Source organism: Pleurodeles waltl, chromosome 4_1 (assembly GCF_031143425.1).
Source record: "Pleurodeles waltl isolate 20211129_DDA chromosome 4_1, aPleWal1.hap1.20221129, whole genome shotgun sequence".
Classification (NCBI taxonomy): Eukaryota; Metazoa; Chordata; class Amphibia; order Caudata; family Salamandridae; genus Pleurodeles; species Pleurodeles waltl.
This window is the reverse complement of record NC_090442.1, coordinates 44,646,528-44,666,286: the sequence shown is the minus strand read 5'-3', so window position 1 is coordinate 44,666,286 and position 19,759 is coordinate 44,646,528. Positions and strand designations below refer to the sequence as shown.

At 44.0% G+C, this 19,759-nt stretch overlaps 2 protein-coding genes across 5 annotated transcripts in view; one reads left to right on the top strand and one right to left on the bottom strand.

Annotated features, from left to right (window-relative positions):
• LOC138287350 (zinc finger protein 84-like) overlaps window positions 1–19,759 on the bottom strand; it is a 239,428-nt gene that overhangs the window by 46,280 nt on the left and 173,389 nt on the right. For 3 of the 4 annotated variants that reach the window (XM_069227715.1, XM_069227714.1, XM_069227713.1), the window contains exon 2: window positions 6,380–6,486. The exons of the other annotated variant lie outside the window; for it this stretch is intronic. The gene's annotated coding sequence lies outside the window, so the exon portion shown is untranslated. The remainder of the gene's footprint in view (window positions 1–6,379; window positions 6,487–19,759) is intronic. 4 annotated transcript variants of the gene reach the window in all.
• Window positions 1–19,759, top strand: part of LOC138286968 (uncharacterized) — a 417,069-nt gene that overhangs the window by 341,508 nt on the left and 55,802 nt on the right. The window lies entirely within an intron of this gene.

Here is a 19,759-nt window from a genome sequence, read left to right as displayed (position 1 = left end):
CCTAGAGCGGTGGGCCACAAGGAGTCATTCCAGACAGAAGGGGTGGAGGATCTCTGTCTTGTCTGAGTTGGGCTTAATGCAGCTGGCCTCCATCCAGGCGGCGAGTGCTCTCAACCCGTTGCCAAAATTCCTCTTGGCTTGAGCACAGTCCTCAGACAGGGAGAGGATCAGTTGGGTGTTGTCGGCATAGGAGACTATATTTAGCTCGTGTTGTTTGATGATCTTGACATGGCGGTGCCATGACAATGTTGAAAAGCATCAGGCTGAGTGAAGATCCTTGGGGCACTCTGCGGCAAGTGTCTTTAGGTTCTGACGTGAACAGTGGTAGTCTGACCCTCTGTGTTCTTCCGGTGAGGGCGGACCGGATCCAGTCCAGGGCTTTGTCTCGGATGCTGCTGTTGTGCAGTCTGTCGCAGAGGGTGGAGTGGGAGACGGTGTTAAATGCAGCAGAGAGGTCAAGGAGGATGAGTGGGGCCGTGCCTCTGTGATCAAGTATAATTAGTATGTCGTCGTGGCTGCTAAGAGTGCAGTTTCAGTGATGTGGTTGCTTCGGAGTCCAGATTGGGATGGGTCTAGAATATGGTGTGTCTTGAGGAATTCGGTGAGTTGCTGGTTGACGGCTTTCTCTTTTACCTTGGCTGGGAAAGGGAGCAGGGAGCAGAGAGATGGATTAGTAGTTCTTCAGCTCCCTGGGGTCAGCAGTGGGCTTCTTGAGTAGCGGGCTGATTTTGGCTTCAAAACAACACACAATAACAACATTATTACCCAAAGAGTATCGCCACCCCCCTTCACAGGCGCAGTCTGACATTTTCTCTGTCAGATACTCTGCCTCTAAGCTCAGATGTGTGGCTTGATAATATGCCTTAAACCAGAACCCCCCCCCCCCGACATTGCCTTGTCAGGGGCTGAAATTTGTCTACCCTAAATTTGAACTTGTGTGTATAATTCTCTTACAGAGACAGAAATTATACCTCCTTCCATGCAGGAGGCATTAATTACAGTGCTGCCAATATGGGGGAAAGACAGCACACAATGTTGTTCGTACACGCCAATCTCCAGAATGTAGGTACCAAACTCTTCACAAGCATACTAGCCCAGAGACTACACCGACTCATAGCAGGCCCAAAAGACCCAGACCAGAGTGGTTTTTATTCAGGGCTGGCATTGCTATGACAATATTAAAAATACATTAGACCTCATAGATAATGTAGAAGGAACAAGAAATTAACTATTAGTGATAGACGAAGAAATATTGTTTGACATGGAGCACTTCCCAAACTGGGGTAAGATCACGCAAATACTCTTAGTACAGGCCAGTCTCCTGAATGCGGACGCTAAAATATTCACAAACATACTAGCCCACGAGAGAAACATATATGAATTTGGCCCAATCTTTGTTAGATGGATCTTTAACAGCTATAGCAATCCAAACACAAGTGGTAGCATGGATAGAGTCATGTCACCACCACTAAACATACTCGGGCATAAGACAGGGTGGCTCTCTTTCTCCCCTCCTTGTCACTCTGTATATAGAGACAACAGCAGAGAGAGTGAGGTGCAACAATAACTTTACAGGAATGAAAATCATCAGGAATAACCACCAACTTGCCCTATAAACCAACAACATTGTGGTGTTCTTGCGCAACCCAACAAAATCTCTTGCAGAGCTTATGAAGGAAATGAATCGCTTTTGCAAGGTATCAGGCTTTAGCCTTTATCTTCAACAAGCATTAGCAAAGCCAGTAGGTCTTGCTTATGTGAGTCCTATTGGCTTTGTCAATGTCTTTGAGCTATGTTGTACAGCAGCGCAGTGCAGCATGGCATGGCTAAAAGTTAGAAAAATAGTGCTAAGACGCAGCATAGCATCTCTCCTCCTGGCAGGAGGGGCAGGGCAAGTGACAACACAGGAGAGAGAAGAGGGATTAGTCAAGCAACACAATGCAGGAGGACTGGGAGATGGGGCAAACAACAAAGCGGGTGGGGTGAAAAGGGGCTAGGAAAGAAACGAGGCAAGCCACACAATGAGGAAGAATGGTGGGGGGGACTGAACAAGCAACTCAGCCCAGGAGGGGAACAGGAGGCCCAGGGCAAACAGGAACAAAGGGGCATGCACCGATGATGGGTCAAGCAAAAACGACAGAGCAAGCAAATGGATGCCGAAGCAACAACAACACGGAAGGTGGGTAGTAGGACAAGACAAACAATAGTGTTGTGTAGCCATTTTAGTTATAGCTCCGTGCATTTTATTTTAGCATACTAGGCCAGCCGCTGTGCACTTTCACCTAGATATATTTTATTCAGCTTCATTTATTATTTTAACAATAGCCACTTTTGCGGTCTTGTTTTATTCCTAGCTGTTTTCACCTACGCCAGCACTACGTACTCAAACAAGACACTCTTGTTCACTCTGTGCTTCTTTCAAGGCTGCAGTAAGATAGGTTGCTGGTAAACGTGGTAAAAGTTTTGTCTCTGGTATTCATAGAAAAACACTTCCTTGTCCCTTACACCTTAGAGGGAGATTCCAGCCAGAGGACCACAACTGTATGCTGATTGCTTAACGTTTCGCTACAGGTGCTTATGAAGACATCAGGCCTTTGCTCAGGTATAGGGGAAGATGTCTTCCCAGGGGAACCTGAAGGGCAGAACTAGAGCTTAACATGCTGTGCTCTATTAGAGCCTAGGTAGGAATTAGTTTATTGACTCTAGTGACAATATGGTAGCGTTATTTCTATGCTTCACTCTCCTTGTCACAGTTTGAATTCTGTCATGCTGTATCATCCTGGTTATTGTAGCACATGCTTTGTTATCTAAGATTTAGTCGCTTCATTAAAACCTTATTGAAACATATACTGCCTCTGTTTGTCATTGTGTATGTGAGACTAATGTATTTGAGAGAAAACGGATGAGACCTGAGTTACCACGATTTCCTTGAGGAGTCAATTATGTTATGAGCTCGGCTGCCCAACCATCTCTGCTCTTGGGTAGAGATGGGGCACTGCTAATTAGCCGGAGCAAAACCCGGATTAGGGCGACAGGTGTCACCTGTAGTGAGTTAAGACTCAGTCTCCCACACCACAGGCGATTTTGCTGCTCAAATCTAGTAAGCTCATTAGAATAATGAGAGCCTATGCGACATGGCACCGCAAACGTTTGGTCAGGCTCTAGTTTTCAGGTCCTCCAGAGTATCTCTGTCTCACTATATACAAAAGACGCCTCTGTACTATATACGGAGACATCTGTGGTATTAAGGATTTCCTCCTCAGCTAAGTAGGGAACACCTATCTGACGCTGGAGGTTGTTCAAGTTTGAACTCTAAAAGGAAAATCCCTATTTGGTGTGCCTTCTCTGAACAAATTGACCATTCATTATGGTGAATCCGCAACAAGCAGCAATTGCAGTCAATATGAGACAACCCCTTACTGCACATTTATTAACATACAGCTTAACGGCCCAGGGGGGTCCAGTCACATTTGTTGTTGACGCGCACGCAGCTTATAGAACAGAACTTTTCTATTCTTGGGTTACATTTCCAGCAGTTGATGTGAATACAAATACATTTCATCACTATACACTTGCAAACCCACCTGGACAATACAGAGCATATGCATATTTAGAAATACCACTATCTTATCAAGAACATAATAATTGGCTTGATGGCACCCTACCCCACACAATTTTCCCTGTTAGGTTCTTTAAGTAATGATGGTCCTACTTGGCCTTTATTGGCCACTTATACGCCTCATCCGGCTGCAGCAAACCTAGCGGTAGCTGAAGTCTGTTGCTTATATATTGATCTGACAGCAATATACAGACAGTTTGTAATGTAAACATTAAACACAAGCCCAGCACGTGCAGCACCTGCGCAACCACATGCAGTAACGCCAGTATCGATCCTGCGACTATACATTCGATTATGGGCAAAGTACCCGCCAAACGAGAACCATTCCGCTTTGGCTAGCTCAAAAAATAAATGCGCTGGTAGCAGTATTTCCCCATACTGGACCTCAGGATAAATACAGAATACTAACAATGTGCTTGCCGTTTGTGATGATTCCCACAATAGATAACTGTAATACATAGGGCACGGTATTTGCCACACTGTATACTACCGCACACGGTACACCAACACTTGCCAATTTACCAGAAGTGTTGAAACAAATTCAAGATGAATACGGGGCTGCCCCGGCCCTGGACATGGGTATGCAATTAATAGGCAACTTTGTCACAGTATTCTCACTTATTTTAAGTAACCTTAAAGGGGAAGCGGTTGCACTAGCGGTGCACATGAGGCTCCAGGACGTTCTTCCACAGGATCAAGAATGCGAGCTGCCTAAGATTATCGCGGAGACCTACTCAAGTGTTGGTTGAGATAGTGTGAGGGCCAGACCAACAAAACCACAATTCCAAGGTAAATCTAATAAAGATTTTACCAAGCAAGCTCCTGAGGGTAATGAGAAATGCTGGGATAAAAAACAACAAACACCTAAAAAGAAAGAGGAGAATCTCCGCACCTGGAGACCCCACAGAATAGATATATTCTCAGAAATAGAGAGTAGAGACTTAACAAGTTTCAGTGCACAGGGCTCTCAGAAAACATACTGTTTACCCCCAGGGGTACAAGAACAGTCCAGGACTGTTCACAGCTCGTGTGACTTCAATATTGCACGACATAGACCCTGAAGCATTGTCCTATGTAGATGATCTATATCTCACGGATGATGAACTACTGCAACATTTAAGACGGGTATCTCGCATTGTTTTAGGATTTGACGAATTCGGCTACAATTTAAATTTCAAAAAAACAAAAATAGCCTTCCTTAGCGTCCTGTTTCTGGGATATGAGCTATCGAGTGACGGAAAGAGCCTAGTGCCACAAATCTTGGAAAAATGCGCACAATTACAACCTCTAAATACCACTAAAAAAAAAACTCCAATCCCTTTTGGGTTGCCTAAATTTTGGCAGAACTTACATTCCTGATTATGCATCACACATAAAACCCTTATATGATTTGATACATCCTGACTTTGCAAGTAAATTTTGGACAGACGAGCACACACGTATACTCAGAGCTTTGCAAACAGCCATGCTTGCAGCACAACACTTACACATAAGGGACAACAAAACAAATTTTGTCATCAGAGTAATTGCTGGTGCCATTGGTTTCACCTATGTAACTTTGAATGAGGGTGAGAGAGTCCCAATAGCATACAAATCACATTTGTACTCAGCAGCAGAACAATGCTTTGATCCCACTGAGAAAATTCTCATTGCTGTTCAGATGCAGGAGGGAGTAGGAGCAAGGAAAGCAATCCAACACATGAGTGATGGGACAAGAAACAACTGGAAGACAAGAAATAACATCTGAATTCCGAAAGCAAGCAACAGAAGGACACACAGTGGGCAAGGAAACAGTACTTGAGTCATGCTTCTGGGGAGGGGCCAACATACGAAGAGGAAGTGACACAGCATGTGCAAAACGAAGAGAAGCAAGGAAATAAGAATAAAGACAAATTTAACCAATAGGTCACAATGGATGAGCTCTAAGCCCCCGGTAACTAAACAAAATGTCTCAGAAGACCAACATACTGGCAGAGACGATACCTTTTTTCCCACTACATATATTTATCTACACAAAGAGAGCTTGGAAGAGGATTAGAAGAGAGAGCAGTGAGGAGCAGCCTTCTACGAGGGCCATCAGCTGGGGGTATTCTGACTGGTACACACAACAAGGTGTGGTGTCACGTAGAAATAGCAATATGTAGGACTACAATTATCACTATAATGATTTACCTCATCAGGACCAGGGATTGTCCTTATCAGGATGCACAGACTACTAATTAAGTACGTTGGACTTGTGGGATGATTAAGCCACGCTAGTTCACAACCTTTTTTCTTTTAACTTTTACCACTGATAAAACCAAATAACAATAAAATAGTCTACAGGTTATTTATAGGAAATTTTAGTTATAAATCACCCACTTACAAATGTTTACTTCAAACACTTGCGAAGGGATTAAAAGCTTTGTTCTTTCGACCACGCACATAAAAAATAAAAAACATCTCCAAGAAACTGCTCTTGTGGAGCCCACTGCGTACTGCAAACCACAACTAGCGTGGAGCACGACCCGACAATGAAGCATGCCTCCTCGGTAGGGAAGGGTCTGTTCTTCTGATAAGGATAATACCTGGACCTAATGAGATAAATCATTATAAGGATAATTGTAGCCCTACAAATTCATGTTTTTTTTTTCTTTTTTTCAGAACACCACACTTTGTTGTGTACACTTATGACTTAGGAGGAAGTGTGATGGACCAACATAATCCTCTCTTTCCCTTGATATTAAGAGTTATTCCCAGTGATATACCAATATGACTTACCAGATGCAAGACGTGCGGAGTTTGTCAGCTCTGAAGATTTACTGATTGAACCTCTGGCATATGACTCCGCAGGTTGTGTGTGGTAAGAAGGATGTGATGTTCCACAGCTGGAAAAAAAGCACAATCTCTTTATTCAGGTATAGATATACCCATACTTTGATGGACAGATTATACTTCATGTTTGGTTACCGAATTGAAACAAGGGAACACCTCAGCACAAGAAGAGGAACAGCTGGATTGCTGTCAGAGGGCACATGCAGTAATGTACAGACTTGTGTGGTAGACCACTAGCAACGGGGAGGATATTGTATGAGGAACTTGTTATTTCGTAAGAAGATGAACTTCTTGCGAGACTTTGTGGCAGCCACTTTTTAGCAATAGCTATAAAACTCAAGCGTGAATGTTTGGACATGGCTTTGCAAACAGTTTAACAGTTCACAGTTCTCACAACATATCCTCCTGATGCTGTATTCTTTTGTAGAGTTGGAAAAATCACTTCTGCAGTGACTCTGAATCTAAAGCAGCTGGTGTAAAAGACTGACAATAGTGAAACATTCCAGATAGTGAGAGATTTGGTGAGAGAGATGAAATATTGAGACTTCTGGGAAAGATTAAAAAACCAATATGTGTTTAAAGCAGTTGACCTCTGGATTCCAATGGCCACATGAAAAGATATTCTAGCCAGTGAGCATGGAGACTTGAGATGTTAAAAACCACAACAATGCTGTGGCACATACAACACAAGAAGCTTTTAGAGACAAGAGGCTACAGCCAGTGAAACGTCTGACGTGTGACCTGCAGGAATCAGAGAGGAAAATCAAACTTTAAGGGATCCAAGTGCAGTGCAATGAATGGAAACTGGGAGAAGTGTCCTGACCAGAACAGCTGAACACACTCAGCATTACACTTTCTGGGTACCATCTGGCTGGAGCTGTCAGGTACAGGGAGTGGTAAGATATTTTCTTAGTGTCTACTACGCTGCAACTGAATAACCAAGTTATTCCTTTGAGTAATTGACTCTTGTGGGGCAGTGAAGTAGTAAAGACAAGTAGTCAAGGCATGCAGTGGCACACAATGGAAATCACACACAGCGCAACATGGTAAAACACACAGAATAAGGCCAATGTCCAACCAGAGCTACAAAGTCAAAGACGAATAGAACTTTCATCAACAGGTACAAAAAGGAGCAACTAACAATATACTGAAGGTACTGGCACCCCATTTGGGCAGAGATAAAACCCATTAAAAATGTACCACTTATCGCGTTTACACACATACAGTTGGAGTTTGAAATTACATTGAATCCTGTGTCTAAAATTAACCTCAGGTATGGTACTCCGGTGTTCTCAGAATTCTTTGGGACTCAGTAGATCTTTCTACAATGTTTGCAAACAAAACTAGTCAATGGAAAGTGGCCAACTCATTGGGTCTGAGTCCCTGCTACGGTATTTTCAATTATGAACAATCCAAAATCTAAAAACGATTTCAGCAACACAAGGGTCCCACCCAAGTAATCCACGTGTGTTCTATGGTGCCAAAGGCATTAGTGTCTGGTCAGAAAGTTTATGATCTTATACCTATGTTTACTGATGTAAATGGCTCTGCTGACACCCGACAGCTATCCAAACAAGCATTTGCAATGCAACGGGTCTTGAATTTCTTCGAGTTAGAGCTATTAGCAGTTGTAAACTCCCAACCGGACTTTTCTTGCCACATTAAATGAAAAAAAAAAGCGCGATCGCGCTGCTACAGTTCACTCGTAGTGAAACCTGTCGGCAAAAGTGCAATTATGTACGTAACTAGCAAAAGTGCAATTAACTATGTAACAGGGTCTATGTCATGCAAAGCGCTCGACTTCTGCCAAGCGAGATCGCGCTGCGAAAAAAAGATAAAAAGTAGTCCACAAACTGAACAGAAAACAGCCAGCCTCGTATGTTTTCAGTACTTGCCTGCTGCGCTCGAGGAGGGCTAACCACCGGAAAGGCATGACGTATGAATGCCTTCCACTAATGAAATCAAGCAGATTTTAAAAAGCAAGCCCAAGGACCAATGAAAGACACTGACGTGACATGGGCGGGGCTTCAAGCCCTTTTCTAACTACTACAGCGTCGCACAAGTGCATGCTAGCCCAGGCTCGACCCTAATAAACAACCCCAAGTCTGAATTTTCTAAATGGAAAAATAGAATTGCGTGCTCAGTCCCGAAACAGAGACTTAAAGACTCACTAAATTAACGCTGGGGCTTTGGTATGAAACAGCCATTGCCTGACCATCATGCTGTGCACCCCAAGCAGTCAATGAGTAGTTGTCACCGCACATGTCACCTGTAGGTTCAAGGGTCAGGTAACAATGGGCAGTAAAAGCACATAATCTGGAATCCATAGATAAAACAGAAGAGCGGGAGGTGGCATGAAGGGTGTCCTGGTCCCAGCGCAGATGATTATTCGTATGACGCAACCTCACCAGAGCAGACTTTCGGTCAGATGCAGAGGCCGGCCTCAGTCACGCAAGGCCTGCTTCACTTGCAGTGCGATGTCTGCTTAAATGAGACCTGTGTGCACAAGTGACACGCGGGTGCTGCAACGCATCAATCAAAACCGGAACCCGGAGCGGTGAGAAAGCTGAAGGTGGTAGGAGGATTTTCTAGATGCAATTTATTTGAGGGTGTCTCCCTGGTTCCCGATGAGCTAGAGTCTCTTGATGAGCGTGTTGTGGGATATGGTGTTGAACACTCCTGAGAGGTCAAGGAGGATCAAAAAATCCTGTTTCCTCCCCCAGTCGAGGAAGGTTCTGATGTCGTAGGTGGCAGTGATAAGGGAGGTTTTCATGCAGTGGTTGGCGTGGAAACCGGATAGGGAGGTGTCTAGCAGATTGTTTCTCTCCCGGTGTTCAGTGAGTTGGAGGTTGATGGCCTCCTCGAGGACTATGGCAGGGAAGGGGGGGGGTGGAGGCAGAGAGATGGAGCATTAGTTCTTGAGAACGCTCGGATCGGTGGAGGGTTTCTTGAGGAGGGATCTGACCTCTGCATGTTTCCATCTGTCTGGGAAGGCAGCTGTGGTGATGCGTGGAGAATGGAGGTTAGTTTGCCACTGATTTCCTTGCTACCACTGTTGAAGAAGTAGTGGAGCAGGGGTCCGCAGGTGCTCCAGAGTGGATGAAGTTCATGATGGCCATGGTAATCTGTGTGGTGAGCTATTGCCATCCCTGAGGGGTGGGTGAGGGTGGCGTCGGTTGGTGTAAGGAGGTTGTAGAGGTCAGTGGGTTAGAGTTCAAAGTTACTGTAGATGGTAGATATTTTGTTGTGGAAGTAGTCTGTCGGAGTATCACAGAGTTCCTGGGAAGGGGATATCGAGTTTGTAGTGGCTGAGGGCAGGAGAATTATCTGGCATTGCTAAAGGGTTCCTTACTGTGGTTGGAGCTTGCTTCAATGCGGTCTGCCAGGGTGACTCTTTTTGTGTCTTTTAGGTGTTGGTGATACTGGTTGAGGGCTGACTTGAACAGGGATGTGGAATTCCTATCGCCTGACACAAGGGACATATTGTTTGGGGTCAAGGGCAACAAGTTTTAATGTTTATTTTGTCATTGGGAAAAGTAGGCCCAACCCCCTGCAGTACAAATCCTTTGGCTGCCAGTTTACAGAGAAGGGGGACTGTCTGCAGTTGAGGTAATATGTGTGTCCATATGTTAATGCTGTTCAAACTTGTATTTATGGTTCATTAATGAAAAGACTTCATTATTAAGGTGAGCACTGTAAATAAACGTTTTAAGGTTACACTGCACTACTGACAGTGGTTCTAGTAAAAAAAAAAAAAAAAAAAAGTGTACAAACATGTTTGAAATGTTTAACAATATGAGGCTAAGTATAATGCGCCCAGAATGCTCTCTGATTAGATGCAAATATTTGCAGAAGCTTGTAAGCAAGAGTGATGATTCTTTGCTTTTAGAATAAAATGTTCAGACAAAAAAAATAGTAGGAAAAAAAAGGTTTCACTACTATGAAATTTAGGTGCTATTTCTTTGAAGCGTCATTTAGTGAAATGTGTTGATGCATGTTAGTATTTCCCAAAAATAATACTAATGGAAAATCAATGTAACCATTTTCAACATGATTATGGGACGCATGAAAATAAACAAGCACTGGCAAAGCCAACCGATCAGACATTTTTTGTGAGTCTTTTGGTTTTGTCAATGCATGTCTTGTTTTGACATGGCTTTTGTAACATTTTACTGTTGTGGGTTTTGCCAGGCCCTCACTGTTAAGATATAAGGAAGATGCCAGAAATATGGACAAGAAACTTCCTTTATTAAGTATGCAGGAACAACCCCTGCCAGGGTTCACAGAAAGTCCTAGCTCCACCGCCGACCTTGTCTTCTCTCTCCAGTCTCCCCTTCAAATCATCACATTCCAAATCACATTCCTAACAGACCTGCAATGGTTACTAGGATACAACACATCCTCCCCTTTACTAATTTTTTTTTTTAACAAGTCTAATAGAACTAAACAGTAAGATATAAGCAATATATATATATATATATTTTTTTTTTTTTAAACATAGGGTAGGGAAAATTATATTATTGATAGCTGTTTCAAGGAACACAGATAGCTGTTTCAAGGAAAACAGAATGCACTGCCGTATCTCCATTATAATAATGCTAAATCTCTGTTATTACAGCAGCTCAGTGCCATAATAATCTCTCATCCACAATGGCTTGGCAGTAGTTCTACCACTTTTCCTCACATTGCAATCCACTTGATTGGACCCCCCTCTGTTAGCTCCACACTCCTTCTCATTACAGCTCGTAACTTTTCGCACATTCCATTTCTTGCCATCACTTAACCACACGCTGTTGCCTACCCCAACTTCAACTTGTTTGGGTTTAGACCATTTTGACAAACTCTTTCTTTGTCCACATGGTACCAACGACCTGACCCAGTACCCTTCTTTATACTTATACTTCATACTTTTCACACTGTCATTATGTCTGTTGACATATTTGTCCTGATACCTTTCAACTCTTTTCTCAATCTCCTTTCTGTCTATCCTCTTAACCTTGGCTTTATTCATCCATGGCGGTGTTAATTTAGTACCTGCCACTCTCCCCTTTAATAAGCAAAAAGGGGATTCACCAGTAGCTGAATGAGGGGTATTGCGATGATTCCAGATCATTTCTTTGACAGCTTCCTTGCAGTCCATCCCCTGTTCTTCACTCAATTGCACACACTCCTTCAACACTCTATTGAATCTCTTGACGAGACCATTCTCCCTGGGATTGTAGACAGCAGTAGTATAGTGTTCCACCTCCAAATTCTTTAGGTAGTCCTTAAACTGTTCTGACATGAATTGTGGACCATTGTCAGTGACCACACATTCAGGATATCCCTCCCTGTGAAACACTTCTTCGCAAAAATGAATTACATTGTCAGACTTCACATCTCTCATAAACGCCACCTCTGGCCATTTAGAGAAGTAATCTACCAGAACTAAGGCAAACTTCCCCACTATTCCTTTGGAAACAAACGGTCCACAGATATCCATGGCTACCTTCTGCCAAGGCTTCTCCGGAAATTTAGTCCCAGATATAGGCGATTCCCTTACCACGTGGGATTTGTCGCTACACATGCATGCTATTCCGTTGCGAACACACCTCTCTATATCTTTGTCGATACCCGGCCACCAAAAATCCACCCGAGCTCTCCTTTTCATCCCTGTCATGCCACCGTGACCTTCATGTAACAGATTCACCAACTTTATCTCAAACTCACAGGCACCACTAATCTTTCACCCCTTCTCAACACACCATCTATAGTAGATAGCTCTAGCCATAATTTACTATATTCGCGCAAAATGTCCTTCGGATTGCGTATTTTAGTAGAATTCACAATGTATTCACACAATGTAATCAAAACTTCATCATCCTTTAATGCTCTCAACCATTCCTCCATTCCTATGCTACCTCCACACGATTCACTGACACTAGCCACCAACCATTCTTCATCATTGTGATTATCCACAACATCTTGTAAGGGAATGCACGACAAACAATCTGCAAACCTGTTAACTAATCCCGGAACATATGTCAAATTGAAGTCATACTCTTGCAATCAATACAGCCATTTAGCTATCCTGGAGTTGCTTTGCCAGCTCCCTTGGTGGTAAATATATCTACTAATGGTTTATGGTCTGTCCTTTACTCAAATCGATTGCCCCACACATATATTTTGAAGTAGTTGACACCCAACCAACATGCTAGGGCCTCTCTCTCAATTACTGAATATGTGGCATCTGCTCCTTTAAGTGTGCGTGACGCAAAGGCCACTACTCTTTCCTGCCCCATTTTTTTCTGCATCAATACCGCTCGAAGACCGTGTGCGCTGGCATCCACCGCAATGACTGACTGATCATTGGGATCAAACGGCTTCAGGCTCACAGATTCTACAATTTCCTGTTTTATTAAGTCAAAGGCTTCCTGACATTCCCTTGACCAGTGAAACTGGACTTTCGATTTCATAATTGATCTCAAAACATGTACTTTTGTGGCAAATTGGGGAACAAATTTTGAATAATATTCTGCCAAGCCCAAAAAAGAGCGTAATTGATCCTTGTCTATCGGAGCTGGCGCATTTTTGATAGTGTTGAGCAATTTTTTTTTGGGCCTCACACCATTCTCAGATAACGTGTGTAAAGAAATGGCTCCCTGTTGCAGTTACCCCCCACTTTTTGCCTGATACTGATGCTGACTTGACTGAGAAGTGTGCTGGGACCCTGCTAACCAGGCCCCAGCACCAGTGTTCTTTTACCTAAAATGTACCATTGTTTCCACAATTGGCACAACCCTGGCACCTAGGTAAGTCCCTTGTAACTGGTACCCCTGGTACCAAGGGCCCTGATGCCAGGGAAGGTCTCTAAGGGCTGCAGCATGTCTTATGCCACCCTAGGGACCCCTCACTCAGCACAGACACACTGCTTGCCAGCTTGTGTGTGCTGGTGGGGAGAAAATGACTAAGTCGACATGGCACTCCCCTCAGGGTGCCATGCCAACCTCACACTGCCTGTGGCATAGGTAAGTCACCCCTCTAGCAGGCCTTACAGCCCTAAGGCAGGGTGCACTATACCACAGGTGAGGGCATATGTGCATGAGCACTATGCCCCTACAGTGTCTAAGCAAAACCTTAGACATTGTAAGTGCAGGGTAGCCATAAGAGTATATGGGCTGGGAGTCTGTCAAAAACGAACTCCACAGCTCCATAATGGCTACACTGAATACTGGGAAGTTTAGTATCAAACTTCTCAGAATAATAAACCCACACTGATGCCAGTGTTGGATTTATTAAAAAATGCACACAGAGGGCATCTTAGAGATGCCCCCTGTATTTTACCCAATTGTTCAGTGCAGGACTGACTGGTCTCTGCCAGCCTGCTGCTGAGAGACGAGTTTCTGACCCCATGCGGTGAGAGCCTTTGTGCTCTCTGAGGACAGAAACAAAGCCTGCTCTGGGTGGAGGTGCTTCACACCTCCCCCCTGCAGGAACTGTAACACCTAGCAGTGAGCTTCAAAGGCTCAAGCTTCGTGTTACAATGCCCCAGGGCACTCCAGCTAGTGGAGATGCCCGCCTCCTGGACCCAGCCCCCACTTTTGGCGGCAAGTCCAGGAGAGATAATGAGAAAAACAAGGAGGAGTCACTGGCCAGTCAGGACAGCCCCTAAGGTGTCCTGAGCTGAGGTGACTCTGACTTTTAGAAATCCTCCATCTTGTAGAAGGAGGATTCCCCCAAAAGGGATAGGAATGTGACCCCCTCCCCTTGGGAGGAGGCACAAAGAGGGTGTACCCACCCTCAGGGCTAGTAGCCATTGGCTACTAACCCCCCAGACCTAAACACGCCCTTAAATTTAGTATTTAAGGGCTCCCCTGAACCTAAGAATTTAGATTCCTGCAACTAACAAGAAGAAGAGGACTGCTGAGCTGAAAGACCCCTGCAGAGGAAGAAAAGAAGACACCAACTGCTTTGGCCCCAGACTTACCGGCCTGTCTCCTGCATTCCAAAGAAACCTGCTCCAGCGACGCTTCCCAAGGGACCAGCGACCTCTGAATCCTCAGAGGACTGCCCTGCTTCAAGAAAGACCAGAAACTCCAGAGGACAGCGGCACTGCTCCAAAAGGACTGCAACTTTGTTTCAAAGGAGCAGATTTAAAGACCCCTGCAACTCCCCGCAAGAAGCGTGAGACTTGCAACACTGCACCCGGCGACCCCGACTCGACTGGTGGAGAACCAACACCTCAGGGAGGACCCTCCGGCGACTCCGAGTCCGTGAGTAACCAAAGTTGTCCCCCCTGAGCCCCCACAGCGACGCCTGCAGAGGGAATCCCGAGGCTCCCCCTGACCGCGACTGCCTGAACCTAAAGTCCCGACGGCTGGAAAAGACCCTGCACCCGCAGCCCCCAGCACCTGAAGGAACGGAACTTCTGTGCAGGAGTGACCCCCAGGAGGCCCTCTCCCTTGCCCAGGTGGTGGCTACCCCGAGGAGCCCCCCCCCTTGCCTGCCTGCACCGCTGAAGAGACCCCTTGGTCTCTCATTGAAAACCATTGCAAACCCGACGCGTGTTTACACACTGCACCCGGCCGCCCCCGCGCTGCTGAGGGTGTACTTTTTGTGCTGACTTGTGTCCCCCCCGGTGCCCTACAAAACCCCCCTGGTCTGCCCTCCGAAGACGCGGGTACTTACCTGCTGGCAGACTGGAACCGGGGCACCCCCTTCTCTCCATTGAAGCCTATGTGTTTTGGGCACCTCTTTGACCTCTGCACCTGACCGGCCCTGAGCTGCTGGTGTGGTAACTTTGGGGTTGCTCTAAACCCCCAACCGTGGGCTACCTTGGACCCAAAACTGAAACCTGTAAGTGACTTACTTACCTGTGAAACCTAACAATACTTTACCTCCCCCAGGAACTGTGAAAATTGCACTGTGTCCACTTTTAAAACAGCTTATTGTGTTTTATGTAAAAAGTATATATGCTACTGTAATTATTCAAAGTTCCTAAAGTACTTACCTGCAATACCTTTCAAATGAGATATTACATGTAGAATTTGAACCTGTGGTTCTTAAAATAAACTAAGAAAAGATATTTTTCTATAACAAAACCTATTGGCTGGATTTGTCTCAGAGTGTGTGTTCCTCATTTATTGCCTATGTGTATGTACAACAAATGCTTAACACTACTCCTTGGATAAGCCTACTGCTCGACCACACTACCACAAAATAGAGCATTAGTATTATCTCTTTTTGCCACTATCTTACCTCTAAGGGGAACCCTTGGACTCTGTGCATGCTATTCCTTACTTTGAAATAGCACATACAGAGCCAACTTCCTACATTTGATCTCAAAACATGTACTTTTGTGGCAAATTGGGGAGCAAATTTTGAATAATATTCTGCCAAGCCCAAAAAAGACTGTAATTGATCCTTGTCTATCGGAGCTGGCGCATTTTTGATAGTGTTGAGCAATTTTTTTTTTGGCCCCACACCATTCTCAGATAACGTGTGACCTAGATATTCTATTTGCTTTACCCCAAACTTGCATTTATCTGGACTGATAGTGAGTCCAGAATCTTGTAACCTTTGCAGCACTTCCACCAACACCTCATTGTGGTCATCCACATTCTTGCCCCATACCAGAATGTCGTCTTGGAACGCTAAAGCCTTCTCAACTCCTGCCAATATACTGTTCATAACTCTTTGAAGGACTGAGGATGCCGATGCTAACCCAAACGGCATACGAACACACTGAAACATGCCCGCAGGCGTAATAAAAGACGTAAATTTTTTAGATGAGGGATGTGAACGTATTTGATGGTACGCATTTGAAAGATCAATCGATGAGAAATACTTAGCTCCTCTAAAAGATGACAATAATTTATTGATGTGCGGTAGGGGATGGCGATCCACTAATATGCATTTGTTAAGATCCCTCAAATCTATGCACATGCGTAACTTCCCATTAGTTTTTCGCGCTAAAACAATAGGACTGAGCCACTCTGATGACTCAATGGGTTCAATTACTTTATCATTGCACAATCTCATTAACTCCTCCTTCAACTCTGGTCTCAAGGCAAATGGTATATTTCTCACCTTGTGTATTTTAGGAGCACTACCCGATTTGACTACAATTCGATGCTCACATTTTTTTAGACAACCCAACTTATCTGAAAATAGATTTGGAAATCTTCCCCGCCATTTGTTTTTTTCCTCGTCTTCTACTAATAACACCTGTTCTGGGAGGTTGGGATTTAACACCATTCTTAAAGTCCTTTGCTCACTCCATCCCAATAGGCTCTTTCCATGCTCTACCACATACACAGGTACTTCCGCACTCCTCTCCTTGAAAGTTATAGTACACATTATGCAACCGATCTGGGGTAATTTGTCTCCACAATATCCCACTGGTTTATTGTTTATGGGCAAAATTTCACCACACTCTAACTCCTTCCACACTTGTTTGCTTTCGATGGGGTATGGTGAACACGAATCTATCCACACTTCCACCACTTTATCATTCATTTTAACTTTACACTTTGGAGGAGTATAGTTAACTCCAATTGCCCCCACACATTCCTCTATTGTTAACACCTCAACATTTCCCTCATCCTCATTCTCTTCTTCTTCATCTGACTGTACATCACTGCACGCTTTGATACTGTTCACCGACTGTCTTTGTCGCTGCTTCTTCATACGTCCTAGCCTGCATATAGGCGCAAAGTGACCTATTTTCTTACACTGGTAACACTTCATAAATGTCGCAGGGCATTTGTTCGCCTCTGCAGTATGATTACTACTACTGCATCTATAACATTCCCTTTCTTTTTTTTCCCCACTTTACAACTTCCCCTTTCTTTGCCTTGGAAATAGCGTTCACATCTTTCGAAAAACTGTCATTATTGCGTTGCTTCAGATTAAGTTCTGTTCAATATTTGGATGTATTTTCTATCCGTCTTGCAATGTTGATTGTCTTTTGCAACAAGGGATCCTTCAATTCTAATAACCGTTCTTGAATTTTAGAGTTATTTGTTTTGTTAATGAATTAATGAATGAATGTAATAAAAACAAAATGTCTTTGTTAGCATAACACCTAATTAGGGACCCATTTCTTAAAGAAAGTTACAAAAGTGCACCCATGGTATATGTCTTTGAATTAGTGGCTTTCATGAATTCACAAGAACTTACAGAAGTAGACCAGGAAATTGTATTCCTAGAAATATTTATGATCTGTATTTTAGCACAATCAAATATGCGTGTGTTGATTTGCTCATGTGACAATCCATTGAACGTTTACAAGTTCACTTTCCATCCAACCCCTTTTTTCCCAATCTTGGAAGAACTTCTACTTCTGCCATTGTCAGAAGTAAACCTCCAACCTTTCCCATTATAAGAAAAGATTAGAGAAGAGCTGGTGAAAAACTTTAAAACATGCAGGTTAGTAGGTTTGCAGACTCAAAGGCATTACAGCCCTGGAACAATTGCTTACTGCTTCCTCCAGCCCCAGTATACAGACCTGCGGAAACCTGGAAAAATAAGGAAATTGCTATAGTAGGGATTGAAATTGCAAGTATTCAAGCCCTACTATAGTAGTAGCCCTGGCATAATGAGAGAGGCTATTATCAGAGGTCTTACATAATGAGATTGGTGCCATCATTTGTCGCCTAACTACAAGGCACCAAAGGGACAAGTCATTTTTTTTTTTATAGGACAAGTAGATTTAAGAAGTAACCTGTCCCATGGACAAGTAGATATTTTATTAAATTCCACACCCCTGGGTAAGTTAGCAGTGAGATGAGACGATAGTTGGTGAGTGTCTTTGAGTCAGCTGAGAGTTTCCTGAGGAGGGCTTGGGGTACTGAGGCGTGTTTTCAGGCATCTGGCTAAGTGGCTGAGTTTACTGAGTCATTCAGGATTGGAGGTGAGGGCTGCGCTGATGGGTACAGGCCTTTGGTGAAGATGTAGTTAAGGCAGGGGTACAAGGATGGTCTGCTGTGTATGGACTGCATTGTTATTGTGGATTTTGGGTTGAGATGGTGGAACAGAAAACCTTGGTAGCTCCCTTGGTGATTGTTGGTTGGGTGTTAACTGTGATTGTAAAATGTGACAGGGCATTTTAACTATACAATCCCAACTGGTCTCATAGTTTGAAGGCACTCATTTGGTGTTAATGGTAGTACTGAGTCAGTGCCCTCTACAGAGTCTACCACAATGGGCTTTTTCTGTCTGTGTCTTGAAAGCTTCCAGCTGCAGTCACATTTTGTTTTAGTGGTAGGCAGTTTTTGGATTGGATTCACTCTTGGACAAAAAAAATGTATCCAGTCCAGCTGAAATTAGAATTTAGGTCTATCAGCACCTTCAAAACCCATCATCTCCAGCACTATCCATTTTAGAAAGATGGGGCAAATAGTTCTGTAATTAACACAAGTGGTTGCAGCTAACAGGGCACAACACCAATAGAAGGTAGGGTGGAAGAGGAAAGAGCTGCAGCTTTTTGGGGAGGATGGTGACAGATATGGGTCCAATAATGGCACCAGCTGATTAGAAATCAATTCCTGTTTCGGAGTTGGCCCTGGATGCTTGCAAAGAGAGTGTGAGTAATCACCCCTTTAACTCAGAATGATAAATATAATCCCTTGAATTCTGCCTGACACCCATTCAAGTCTGGATGACTATGAAAACATTAAAGATGTGTTAATATTGGAAATGTCAGTGTCAATGTGCACCATGATACGTTCACATACACAAAGGAAATTGCATCATTGTCAGATTCACCCATTATCAATTCTCCATAAACCCTGACTCAGGAGTACGTGGTCAGGCAGGCTCTGAGACCCAGGCCTGAGGTTACTAACTGACAGGTCATAGGTTGGCAGCACGTAGCTTGCAGACAAACATGCGAACAAGAAACTTAGATCAATCCCACAGATAGGTGCAGCGACACCACAATGGTCCCAGGAGATTGGCCCCAATAAAACACACATCGGCAGAGAGGTGCATGCCTTCCCAAAACACCATAAAGTCAGATGCCACATGAAGTTAGGAAAACTTAGACAATCAGAACACAGCACACAACACCCAGCGATCATGAGCCCCTCAGGCCGGACATCTGGACACGTTACCCACTGGCTCTAATTGTGCCCACGCAAGGTTGAGGCCCACCTGCATATGTTATAAGGACGTTATTTATGACTCCAAGACAACTGGTCACATTCTTTACCCAGAAAGGAATATCGTAATTGTTTTATTGTTCCCAAAGAAATGTATAAAACAGAGCTCAGATGGATTGTACATTGAGAGAGTCCTGAGACCCGGTTTCTGTAACTGCCCTTCCGGCCGTAATGTTTAATTAAA